Source organism: Rhinopithecus roxellana, chromosome 19 (assembly GCF_007565055.1).
Source record: "Rhinopithecus roxellana isolate Shanxi Qingling chromosome 19, ASM756505v1, whole genome shotgun sequence".
NCBI classification, from domain to species: domain Eukaryota; kingdom Metazoa; phylum Chordata; class Mammalia; order Primates; family Cercopithecidae; genus Rhinopithecus; species Rhinopithecus roxellana.
The window spans coordinates 70,668,815-70,682,456 of record NC_044567.1 but is presented as its reverse complement, the minus strand read 5'-3'; the positions used below and the strand labels follow the sequence as shown (position 1 = coordinate 70,682,456).

The 13,642-nt window shown below is 45.2% G+C and overlaps 1 protein-coding gene across 8 annotated transcripts in view; it reads right to left on the bottom strand.

The window, feature by feature from the left end:
• Positions 1 to 13,642, bottom strand: part of NDEL1 (nudE neurodevelopment protein 1 like 1) — a 73,688-nt gene that overhangs the window by 48,815 nt on the left and 11,231 nt on the right. For 6 of the 8 annotated variants that reach the window (XR_004055071.1, XM_030923666.1, XM_030923662.1 and 3 more), the window contains exon 1: positions 1,467 to 1,660. The exons of the other annotated variants lie outside the window; for them this stretch is intronic. The gene's annotated coding sequence lies outside the window, so the exon portion shown is untranslated. Of the gene's footprint in view, positions 1 to 1,466; positions 1,661 to 13,642 lie in introns of those variants that run through there. 8 annotated transcript variants of the gene reach the window in all.

Genomic DNA, 13,642 nt, shown 5'->3' with positions numbered 1-13,642 from the left:
GCATGGTTTACAATGAAAATAAGTTGTTTTGCAGATGTCATGAAAGCAAGATCTAAGTTTTACTAAGGTTCCTACTTATTTTAAGCTCCTTATCCAACTTCAATCTATTTAATTAAAAAAAATCAAAAGAACTACAGTTTCAGAAGATTTAACAACTTCCATCTGGATCAAGTCAACCTCTAACCAGGGCTGGCCAAAGGTTTTGTTTCTCATGCACTCTAATTTTAAATAACAATAATTTTAATAATAATTCAGAAGAGATATTTCAGTTGGTTTCCCTTTACTTCTCTTCAGACCATGACTTAACGCTGCATTGTGCCCATCAACTTCATGATTTAGCAAAGACATTACCCTGTCTTTTAAGCATATTAAGAGCAACACAGTTTAGCAGACAAAATGTTAACCAGCAACTCCTGAACAAGCTTCACAGTAAGATTTTTCTCATGACTGAGCAGCAGTTTTTATCCTAGGTGAGTTTGCTCAAAAATAATTAAGTAATCTACCAGCTTCTGGCATATCTTTGGCAAGTCACATTTTCTGCCTTGTTTTCTAGCTGAGAAGGGTATAAAAATCCCATGAAAAGAAACCAGAACTCCGAGCCTAGAAATGTAAATTATGACCCAAGCTAAGCCACTCACCAGTTGATTGAACCTAAGTATAAATCAATTACCCCCATCCCAGCTCCATTTCTCCATCGAAATGGCGATAACATAATCAGCTGCAACCACAAGGTGATGCGGTTCGAAAGAGATAGAGAGTTCTGAAGCGTGTAAAGGTGCTACGTAAATAGAACGTAATAATTAGTAGGGATAGAACTTTCACCTGCTTTGCAAAACTTAAAGGGTCATCTCGTGGCTTACGGCTAGAAAAGAGTGGAGCACAGGTAACCCGAGCCAGTTGGTGACACTTTCCCGAACTCCAGGGGAGGATGATTAGCAGTTCTGGGCGGGAGTCAGGGGAATGCCAATCCGAGCCCAACGTGGGCTGCTCGCGCTCTCGCCCCCCATGGGAGAGAGGCACTGCGAGATCAAAATGCAACCCCGCTCCAAGACACCCTCGCAAATGAAGGAATTTCGGGGAGGGGGTAGGAGGAGGCGGGCTGGGCGCGCCGCTGCCACCTCCGACTGGGCCACTCCTTGCGCCGCCAGCGCCCCAGCCCGCGGTGCCACGTCCCGGCCTCCGTCACCGCCAGCCCTCACCCCACCCGGAACGGGGCACATCCTCCGGAGGCTACCGGGATCGTTCCCTTGCAGGCGCCCCTGGGGGACCACACGTCGGACCAGGGAAGGGAGGGGACAGAGCGGTTGGAACAGTTGTCCCCGGGCTGGCCGCCCCAGAAGCCGGCCCGGCCCGCCCCGGCAGAGCCTCAGACACGGCCCCGGGCCGAGAAGGCTCCCCAAGGGCAGGCCTCGGCGCCGCCGGCCCAGCGCAGCCCCTTAGGGAGCGGCCCCGCGCTGCAGGCTCACCTCCAATGTGTCAAAAGCGCATGTTCACCGCCGCTCGACCCACGTCTCCGCTCCGCTGGCCTGGCCAGGCCCGCCCAGCCGCTCGGCTCAGCTCCCCTCCGCAGCCCCGAGCTCCACTCCGCGTACCTCCGCAACCGGCTCCTCCCCGACACGTCAGGGACTGCCTGGGTGTCCGAGACCATTCTGTGACGCACGGGGGCGGGGCTCGGAGCATGCGCGGCAGCGCGCGGGTATGCGGGGCGGGGCGGGGCGGGGCGGGGCTAGTGTCACAGGGGGCGGGCCAGAGCCCGGCGCGCTGACGTCAAGCTGACGGCGTCCTCGTGCGCAGGTGCTCTTGGATTCTGGGACCGGCTGGTTATGGCTTCAGCAGTTCCCTGAAACTGCTATTCGGGAGAGTGGTGCCAAGACGGATGGGAACCTGCCTTCAGTTTTCCGGCCACCAAGGCCCTTCAAGGGTCCAAGTGTCAGTGTTCCCGTTTATAAAACGAATCTCGGCTCATAGTTCACCTCCGAGTCCATTCCCCCTGCCCGAACACCCAATGGAACACCAGGGGCATTCTAAGCATCACTCCCACGAAGCTGTGTTGTTTTTACAGCACTTCCACTGCTTACATTTTGTATTTGTTCTCATCTTCCTCCAGTAGAATTCTAAGTTCTATGAGAGCTAGAACCTCTTATGCCTTGCTCATCCCAACAGATAACTTGGTTCTAGGCAAAGTGGACGCTCAAATATTTGATGAATGAATGAATGGATTCGTTGGCACCAAGGGGATTTTATATTTGCCCATTTATATATTGTATATATCTGAGCATATATTCATTTTGTATACATGCGTGTACGTGTGTGTATGGCTGTGGCTTTCTCCCCTCCAGGGCCCCCAAGAAATGGAGTCCTACATTATATATATAATATATAATAATATATAATTACATATAAATTATATTTTATGTATATAATATATAATATAATTATATTTTATGTATATAATATATAATATAATTATATTTTATATATATTATATAATTATATTATATAGTATATATTATATAATTATATAGTATATATTATATAATTATATAGTATATATTATATAATTATATAGTATATATTATATAATTATATAGTATATATTATATAGTATATAGTATATATATATAATATTAGTATATATTATATAATTATATAGTAGTATAATTATAATAATTTCACAAATTTATATATTATATATAATTTTATATATTATATATTATATAAGAGATACATTTTAAAAACAATTTAAGAACTTTTGCTGTATATTATATATAATATAATATGTAATATATAATTATATGTAATATATAATATAATTATATATTATATACTATATATAGTATATACATTATATATTTTATATATATACCTCTTACAATCCATCTTACTTTTTTTTTTTTTTTTTTTGAGACGAAGTCTCGCTCTGTCACCCAGGCTGGAGTGCTGTGGCCGGATCTCAGCTCACTGCAAGCTCCACCTCCCGGGTTCATGCCATTCTCCTGCCTCAGCCTCCCGGGTAACTGGGACTACAGGCGCCCGCCACCTCGCCCGGCTAGTTTTTTGTAGCTTTTAGTAGAGACGGGGTTTCACCGTGTTAGCCAGGATGGTCTCGATCTCCTGACCTCGTGATCCGCCCGTCTCGGCCTCCCGAAGTGCTGGGATTACAGGCTTGAGCCACCGCACCCGGCCCATCTTGCTTTTTTTTTGAAACGGAGTTTTGCTCTTGTTGCCCAGGCTGGAGTGCAGCGGTGCGATCTCAGCTCACTGCAACCTCCGCCTCCCAGGTTCAAGCGATTCTCCTGCCTCAGCCTCCCAAGTAGCTGAGATTACAGGCGCCCGCCACCACGCCCGGCTAATTTTTGTATTTTTAGTAGATTTTTAGTAGAGACGGGGTTTCACCATGTTGGCCAGGCTGCTCTCAAACTCCTGATCCGCCCGCCTCGGCCTCCCAAAGTTTTGGGATTATAGGCGTGAGCCACCGCACCCTGCCCCATCTTGCATTATTAATGTTTATATATATTTTAGTATATAAATACACACATATGTGTATATGTATGTGCGTGTGTGTATGCCCTAGCGGACCTGGAAGCATGCTGGAGGGGATACTAGTTCAAAAAGGAGGGAAAGAGGGATAGGCAATTTACATAGGGAGTGGAAACTTAAAGGAAGGGATGCATGTTAAAAACAATTTTAAGAACTTTTGCGGCCGGGCGCGGTGGCTCAAGCCTGTAATCCCAGCACTTTGGGAGGCCGAGACGGGCGAATCACGAGGTCAGGAGATCGAGACCATCCTGGCTAACACGGTGAAACCCCGTCTCTACTAAAAATACAAAAACTAGCTGGGCGAGGTGGCGGGCGCCTGTAGTCCCAGCTACTCGGGAGGCTGAGGCAGGAGAATGGCGTAAACCCGGGAGGCGGAGCTTGCAGTGAGCTGAGATCTGGCCACCGCACTCCAGTCCGGGCGACAGAGCGAGACTCCGCCTCAAAAAAAAAAAAAAAAAAAGAACTTTTGCTGTACAATATACAAAGTAATCCTTTCTTTTGTTTTTTAGAGACAGGGTCTACTATGTTGCCCAGGCTGATCAAGAACTCCTGACTTCCGCCAGGCGCTGCAGCATTTTGGGAAGCCAAGGTGGGCAAATCACCTGAGGTCAGGAGTTCGAGACCAGCCTGGCCAACAGGGTGAAACCCCGTCTGTACTAAAAGCACAAAAATTAGCCAGCCATGGTGGCAGGCACCTGTAATCCTAGCTACTGGGGAGGCTGAGGCAGGAGAATCGCTTGAACCCAGGAGGCGGAGGTTGCAGTGAGCACTACTGCACTCCAGCCTGGGTGACAGAGTGAGACTCTGTCTAAAAACAAACAAAATAAAAAAGAACTGACTTCAGGCAATCTTCCCACCTCAGTCCCCCAAAGTCCTGGGATTACAGGCGCCAGCCTCCATGCTAGACGCGATGTAATCCTTTCCAATTTCAGTGCTTTTAGGATTGGATTTGTGGGTGTGGACACAAAAATAATGTGTAAGACATGCCTCAAGGTGAAAGCAAAGTGAGTCTAGGAGGCCCAGTTTATACTTTTGAAGGAGATAGACATAAACATGAACAATGCAAGACGGATTGTAAGAGGTACCCAAATCAATAAAGATCAGAGAAGGGATTAATGGGGTTTGTGGGAAGGGTAACATATTACATATGCCTATTACGAATAATATTATAAATAATATGCATATTCTATGCAAGGATTTCCAATTTTTTTTTTTTTGCACAAGGCCAAGCATGGTGGCCCATACCTGTAATCCTAGCACTTTGGGAGGCTGAGATAGGCAAATCACTTGAGCCCAGGAGTTCAAGACCAGCCTGGGCAGCACAGTGAGACACCTGTCTCTAAAAAATATAAAATAAATGTTTGCACCAAAATAAATTTGTTCTAACTTGCTATAACATATCTGAACAGGATCTAGCTTGAAGCACCAGGAAAAGAAATCAGTTTGAAGAGAGTCCCTATATGAACATGTATTCTACAAAATTGAAGCAATAAAAAATATTAAATTTATGGTGAAGTCCGGGTGGAAAAATGGTGGAATCATTGATGCTTCATAAAAGTGTATAAGGACAATGCCCCAAAAGAAATCAGCAGTTTACAAATGGATAATCCATTTTAATAAAACATGATTTTATTAAAACATGTTTTAATAAAAACATGACGATGTTGAAGATGAAGTCCACAGCATCAGACCCTCCACATCAATTTGTGAGGAAAAAAAGTAATCTTGTTCATGCCCTAATTGAAAAGGTTCAATGATTAACAGCAGAAACAATAGCCAGCACCACAGATATCTCAACAGACTTGGCCTACACAATCCTGACTGAAAAATTAAAGTTGAGCTAACTTTCCACTCAATGGGTGCCAAAACCATTGTGCCCAGGTCAGCTACTGTCAAGAACAGAGCTTTCAAAATTTCACACATTTTAAACAAGTGAGATCAAGATCCTGACGCCTTTTTTTTTTTTTTTTTTTTTTGAAGAATTGTAACCAGAAATGAAACTTGACTTTACCAGTACAATCCTGAAGACAAAGCACAATTAAAGCAATGGCTACCAAGAGATGGAAGTGGTCCAGTCAACGCAAAGTGAACCAGTCAAGAGCAAAAATCATGGCAACCATTTTTTGGGTTGTTCACGGCTTTTTGTTTATTGACTTTCTGGAGGGCTAAAGAATAATAACATGTGCTTATTATGAGAGTGTTTTGAGAAGGTTAGCCAAAGCTTTAGTGGAAAAATGCCCAGGGAACCTTCACCAGAGAGACCTTTCCACCATGATAAAGTTCCTGCTCATTTCTCTCATCGAACAAGGGCAATTTTGCAAGAGTTTCAGTGGAAAATCACTAGACATCACCTTACAGTCCCAATTTGGCTCCTTCTGAAGACTTTTTGTTTCCTAATCTTAAAAATCTTTAAAGGGCGCCCATTTTTCTTCAGTTAATAATGTAAAAAAAGACTGCATTAACATGCTTAAAATCCCCAGACCCTCAGTTCTTTGGGGATGTACTAAATAAATGGCTGATATCATTGGTTACAAAAGTGTCCTGACCTTGGCTGGGCACAGTGGCTCACACCTGTAATCTCAGCACTTTGGGAGACCGGGGCGGGCAGATCACTTGAGGCCAGGAGTTCAACACTAGCCTGGCCAACATGGTGAAACCCTGCCTCTACTAAAAATATACAAAAATCAGCTGAATGTGATGGTATGTGCTTGTAATCCCAGCTACTCAGGTGGCTGAGGCTTGAGAACGACTTGAACCTGGGAGGTAGAGGTTGCAGTGAGCCAAGATCATGCCACTGGGTGACAGAGCGAGACTGTTTAAAAAAAAAAAAAAAGTGTCTTGACCTTCCTTGATGGAGCTTGAGAAATAAAATTTGTATTTTTTAATTTTATCTTTTAATTCAATTTTTCTATGAACTGTTCGAAGTTCTCTTGTATGCACTGGCAATTGTGCTAAACACTTGGTCTGCTTAATTTCGTTCTCACAATAATCCCATGAGATAGGTACTGTTATTCCCATTTTTTAAATGAGGAAACAGACTCAGCAAGGTGAAGTTTCCCAAAGTCTCTCAATTAGAAAGATGAGGCCTCAAGCCTCAAACCCACCCTGTTCCGATTGTCTGACTCTCCAGAAAACACACTATTAACAACTAGTATACTGCTAATCAAGAAGGGGGAGTATTAGCAATTACTACCATGTATTGGGCTAGAGCACTGTGCTAAGTGCTTTACATGCTTTCCCTCCTTCCATCCTCACAATGAGCCTGTGAGGCTGAAAGTATTGCTTCCATTTTACGTATTGTAAACTGAGACCCAGAGGAGCTAGGGCTTAAACTCAAGCAGGTCTTACTTCAAGGCCAGTGACCTGGGACAACGAGCTGATGCAGCTCGTTCAGGCTCCGGGACTCTGCTTCCCTGGCTGAAGCTGTGCTCTGGCCGATGAGATCACAGACAGGGAGAGGATGAATGAAGGCTTTCCTATGGACCTGGTGTCAGGACAAAACAGTCCTATCCCAAGAGGAAAAAAATTAAGAAGGGCTGCGGCTCTGTCCCTGCCTCCTGGCTGAGGTGCTGGGAAACGCACTGAGTCATCTAATGGCAGGCCAGGCCCCTCGGAAAATGTTGGCATCATCTTCCAAGCTGTCACCCCTCCCACGCAGCCCAGACCCAGAACTGGTGTTTGTCAGGACTGGACTATTGGCCTTATCTTAATGAACAGGCTTTGCCTGGCAGGATTCTAAGAGGTGCCAAAGGGCCCAGACTGATCTAATTCCTTCCTCCTCGTGGTTGAGCTTTCTCCCTAGGAGATGGGCCCAAGGGACTGGGCATGGCAATTAACTATCAGCAATCTTTGCCCCAGCCCCTGCTTCCAATATACCAAATCCAGAAAAAATAAAGTGGAAAGGAAGACGGAAATCAGCCCCGAAAGGGAACAGAAGTTATAAAACCAGCCTTGTGGCAGTAAAAAAGGTGAGTGAGGGCTGCCCCGCTCTCTGCTTTTATAAATCATTAGGAAGGGATTTGCCAAGGCATGGGTCCCAGTACAAAGTCTTTCTTGGATTGAGCCAAAGAGGTTAATGTCACAGGCCCTGAGAGCATGCATGAGGATCCCAAATCTCTCCTGTCACAAACTCCGAGATTCAGGAAACAGAGGCCAGATTCCACCACTGGGAGGGGTGGAGGCTGACCAGCTACCCTAAGGGAGATCTGGGTACAAGCCCAAATCCTAGCTAGTAAAGATGCTGGACTTTGGCCACATCACACACTCACAGGTGATGTAATGCACACAGGCCCACTGTGGAAATTCTGACGTGATGGGGCATAGTTAACTTTACAGAATCAGGTGAGCAAGACATCTCAAAATCAGCTTCAGCCTAATCTCTCTATATTCCTTTGGCCAGCATTTTTTGCTAATCTCTAAGGGTATAGATCTAGCTGGGTAAGGGACACCCACTGGCTGGCCAGTTGCTCATGGTCTGGCGGCTGTGTCCACCAGATGTCCCACCACCACCTCCAGCTCTACATGCCGAAACCCCAAACAGATTTGCCTTTGCCCCAACAGAAATTTCCAAAACAATTTTCATGTTTCTGTCAATGGTGCCATCATTCCAGTCAGTGAGGCACAAGGCACTCATCAAATCCCCCTAATCATCTCCCCTCCGCCCCAGCTTGCATCTCACTCTTGTGGTCACCAAAGCCCGAAGACTTTCCCTTCCTAAACTCAAGTAAATCTATGCATTTTTCAGTACTTTCTTCCCACATCGCCCATAATCCAAAGTTTCTTACTTGTCTCTCCCTCCCTCCCCAAACTTCTCTCCCTTGAATGTCTTCTTGTTTCAGCCCAGCAGTCCACACCTAACCATAAGAATAATCTTTCTAAAATCCCACTGTATACAGAGCATCCCTGGCTCCAAAACTTGTTTTGGCATCTTGCTACCTTTGTGATAAGGAACAAAGCAGTCTGGTATCAAGGCCCTCCCAAAGCAACTCCAGCCCACTTCTGTGGTCTATATCCTATGGATCACCTATCTAGGTCTGGCCAGACCCTCCAGCATGGTCCCCCAGAGAGATGATTCCCTTCCCCTATGGGCCTATCTTGTTGACTCCCACTGCCCTGTACACTATAGCTGCTCCCTAGGCTTGGCCGACCCACCTCCTCCTCTGCTTTTTGAAGTCTCATTCATATGCTAGCTCCTCCAGGAAGACTTCCCTGATACCCAAAGCTCCAAAGTGAGCACTCCCTCCTCTGAGCTCACATGGAGCTCTACACAGTTCACAAGAGACTTATTAAACATGGCCTTTTAGTCACAGAGATGTCCAATCTCCTCCAAGAAACCAAAACTCACTGAGTGTAGGGACAGTGTTGATTGTCTAAATATATCCCCACAACAGGCACTTAGCAAACACTCATTTAATATGCTTCAACAAAAGTGAAAGAATGAACCAATGGTCTGGTGGCTATAACTTCAAAGGCAAGACTGACAGAACATTCTGGAAAATATCCCAAATCCTGAAAACAATCACCATAGACAGGAATTTTCACCGGTGTAAAAGGCTGAACTTAGATGATATAGGTTACAAAGGAACTAAGATTTGGGTCATAGGCAACTATGCCTTTTCTCTAGCCTAAGTCTTAAACCCAAGCCACAGCGTCTACAATCCCCAATGCAATATCCTTTGCTGTTGTAATTAAATAATATTAATAATAATGTGTTTTTAAAATCTTAAAAATATACACTTGGAGCCAGGCATGGGGGCTCACGCCTGTAATCCCAGCACTTTGGGAGGCCAAGATGGTTGGATCACGAGGTCAGGAGTTCGAGACCAGCCTGGCCAAATGGTGAAACCCCATGTCTACTAAAAATACAAAAAGTAGCCGGGTGTGGTGGCACATGCCTGTAATCCCAGCAACTAGGGAGGCTGAGGCAAGAGAATTGCTTGAACCCGGGAGGCAGAGGTTGCAGTGAGTCAAGGTCACATCACTGTACTCCAGCCTGGGCGACAGAGTGAGATTCTGTCTCAGAAAAAAAAAAAGAATATATACACAGACACACACATATACACACATATATATACATACATATATACATACATATATATGTACACGTGCACACACACACATATATATACACATATACACTTCAGCCTTGAGGCGAGAAGTGGTTTTATATAGAGAGAAAAGTCTTTCATTCATTAGCAAGGAGTTTAGTGCCTGCTGAGGACCAGGCACTGTTCTAGCCATGGGGATCCCAGTACAATTTGAAAAAGCACCCCCCGCCCCTACCCAATATAATTAGCTTATATTCTAAAGGGAAAATAGACAACAAGCAAATAGACTAATCTATTTCTGCCAGGTCATGAGAAATGCTATAAAGAGAAACAACCAGGGCAAAGGAAAAAGTGTGACAGGACTGCTCCCTGAGTGAAAATAGGGCTTAATAGTCATGGGATTCTCTTCCTCCGTAAAGTTGTCAAGGCCCTTAAAACCAAAGACTGCAATATAAGATGTAACCACGATGTGAAATTTTAAAAGAACATTAAAGTATGTGCAGATGCCTTAAATAGAGAAACGCATCTTAATTTTTCATCATAACATTTGGCACTGAGTGGCCACTCAATAAATATTGGTCATATAAATGGGTTGCTGGGCGGTCCACAGAATGCCAGATCCTTCGACCAGGAGATGAATTTCCCCTTCCAAAACTTTGGGTGGTTTTTTTGTTTGTTTTTTGTTTTTGTTTTGAAACTGAGTCTCGCTCTGTCGCCCAGGCTAGAGTGCAGTGGTGCGAGCTTGGCTCACTGGCTCACTTGCCTCCCAGGTTCAAGCAATTCGCCTGCCTCAGCCTCCTCCCCCAAGTAACTGGAACTATAGGCCTGCACCACTACACCTGGCTAATTCTTTTGTATTTTTAGTAGAGACGGGGTTTCACCATGTTGACCAGGCAGGTCTTGAACTCCTGGCCTCAAATGATCTGCCTGCCTCGGCCTCCCATAGTCCTGGGATTACAGGCATGAGCCACCATGCCCAGCCGCCCTTCCAAGACTTTGAATGGTAACCAACTCATGTCTGATTCAAAAATGCTCACTTATGGTTTGGTCCCTGACACAGCCAGCCACAAACAGCCCAGCCTGGGCTATTCCTATACCACCTTGAAGGGAAAGAAGGTTCTATTTATTGTATTTATTGCATCCTCATTAGCTTCTGGAGCAAACAGAGCTCACTGACCACTCAAAGCAGCTCAGACTCCCAAACCTCAGCTCTCCCATCAGAGTTTGTCCCCACACTTTCAAACTCCAGTTGGCTGTAAGTCAACAGAAAGGCTGGAATTGGGTAGAGATGAATTTGTTATGCAGTGTCTTAGGTTCCAAGCCCCCTTCCCCTTCCTTCCCTTTCCACTGTGCCTGAGAATGCAGCCTGCTTCTGGCCCTTGGCCCCCTTGCCAGGAGGGTGCTTTGCCTTGTGCAGGCCGCCAGGTATAGCCTGCTGAAAGGTGGCTTTTAGAGAAGAGAAAAATGAGAACAGTTTAGGTTGCGGCTGAAACAGGCCTTCCTATAAATGTCCTGCCCTGGTGATGGTACCTGGAAAGAAAGAGACCTCGTCCTTATCCAGGGGAATAAACTAAAGTTTCAAGAGCCTTTCATCCCCTGTCGAGGTCTGTCTAGCCTTTTCTCCCCTATTGATGGAACTTGACACCCTGCCATGCTCCCATGAATCTCTGGCTAGTCCTAATTTCTTCCCAGAAGGCTCCCTGAACTGTGGACTTCCTCCTGATCTAGAACCTCATGGTCTTCCTGACTTCCCCAAGCTTCAGTCTTCACTCTCATCCTTGGCTGTCATCCCAGCCACTTGACAGCCACTATCCACACCCCACAGTGGCAGCTGCCTCCCAAGAAATGGATGGCATGACACTGTTAATTGCTCATTGGGTTAACACCTGGCAACCCCAAGGGCTGTTGACATCACACCTCCATAAACAGTGTGACTGTCCCTGGGAAAAAAATGAGATGTGCTCACATACCTTTATATAGACAAGGTGGCGCCAGGTTTACCTATTCCCAAACTAGACTAATGAAATGACGGGGCTGAAGAGAAATGGAGTGTTTCTTACCAGTCTAAGCTTATTAAGCAATCTCTGCCTGATTCCCATTACCAGGTAAGCCAATGAGTCAAAGTTGCCAGGACTAAAAGATCATGCTTCCAACCATTCAACAAATATTTAATGAGGGCCTGGCCCTGTTCTAGATGCCTGGCATAGCACAATTAACAAAAGAAGCTAAATTATTTCCTTCCTGGAGGTTTTCTAAAACTGAAAAAAAAAAAAAAAAAAGAAGGAAAATAGAAGGGAAACAGAAATAGACAAAGAGGCTGGGCTCAAGGGCTTACTCCCGTAATCTCAACACTTTAGGAAGCTAAGGTGGGAGGATCACTTGAGGCCAGGAATTCAAAACCAGCCTGTGTAACATGGCGAGACTCATCTCCATGTAAATTTAAAAATTAGCTGGGCAAAGTGGCTCACATTTGTAATCCTAGCTATTCTGTAGCCTGAGGTGGGAGGATGGCTGGAGGCCAGAGATTTGAGGCTGCAGTGAGCCATGATAGCACCATGGGTTAGTTGCCTGGGTAACAGAACAAGACCTTAACTCAAAAACAAAGAAAAAAAATAGACAACCCTGAGTATGTCAGCAGTAACAAGTGCTAAGGAGAAAAAACTAGGCAAGGTTTTTTTAATATTTTAGATTTAAGGTAGCACCTAGGACAGCAGCCATGCCTTATTTATCTCTGACCCCAATGCCTGGCATGTTATGGGCAATTAACATTTATTGAATAAAAGCTTTCAATGATTTTTTTTTTTTTTTTAAACAAGGTCTCACTCTGTCACCCAGGCTGGAGTGCAGTGGTTCACTCAGTCCACTGCAGCCTTGACCTCTTGGGCTCAGGTGATCCCCCCACCTCAGCCTCTCAAGTACTTAGGACCACAGGCATGTGCCACCACACCCAGCTAATTTTTGTACTCTTTGTAGAGATGGGGTTTCACCATGTTGCCCAGGCTGGTCTCAAACTCCTAGGCTCAAGCGATCCTCTACCTCGGCCTCCCAAAGTGCTAGGATTACAGGCATGAGCCACTGCACCTGGCCTCAAAGCACTTTTTTAGTTTAGAACTCTAATAAAGAACTTCCCTTTAGAAACAAGCAATAAGAAGCAATTGCACATTCAAAGTAGGACAGCAAAGAATAGAGTCCATATTTCATCTAACAGGTATAAGAGATTCTAAAACATTAGATGACAAATGCATACAAGAGCACTGAGAAACTAGCACCCTCGTGTAAAGGGCTGAGGAGGATGTCACAATTCTTGGTAGGGAGTTTAGCAGCCTGTATCAAACACTTAAAAATGTGGAACCTTGGCTAGGCACATGGGTTCACGCCTGTAATCCTAGCACTGTGGCAGCAAGGCAAGAGGACTGCTTGAGCCCAGGAGTTCAAGACCAGCCTGAGCAAGACAGTGAGAGCCCGTCTCTACAAAAAATGTAAAAGGAATAAAAACTTTATATTAAAAAAAAAAAGGTCTGGGTGTGGTGGCTTACGCCTGTAATCCCAGCACTTTGGGAGGCCGAGGTGGGCAGATCACAAGGTCAGGAGATCAAGACCATCCTGGCTAACACGGTGAAACACCATCTCTACTAAAAACACAAAAAAACAATTAGCCAGGCGTGATGGCGGGCACCTGTAGTCCCAGCTACTTGGGAGGCTGAGGCAGGAGAATGGCATGAACCTGGGAGGTGGAGCTTCCTGTGAGCCTAGATCGCACCACTGCACTCCAGCCTGGGCGACAAAGCAACAAAGTGAGATTCCACCTCAAAAAAAAAGAAAAAGAAAAAAAAAAAAACAAAGGTGCAAACGTTGTGATCCAGCATTCTGCTTCTAGGAATTTACCCAAAGGGAACTATTCAGGATGTGTGCATATTGTCCAACAGGATGTTCATCAAAGCATTGTTTAGCAAAAAATTAGGGACAACATAGACTAAAGGACTAATGAAGTGGAATGATGTGATAGCTACACAATATAACAGTATTCAAGCCGGGTGCGGTGGCTCAAGCCTGTA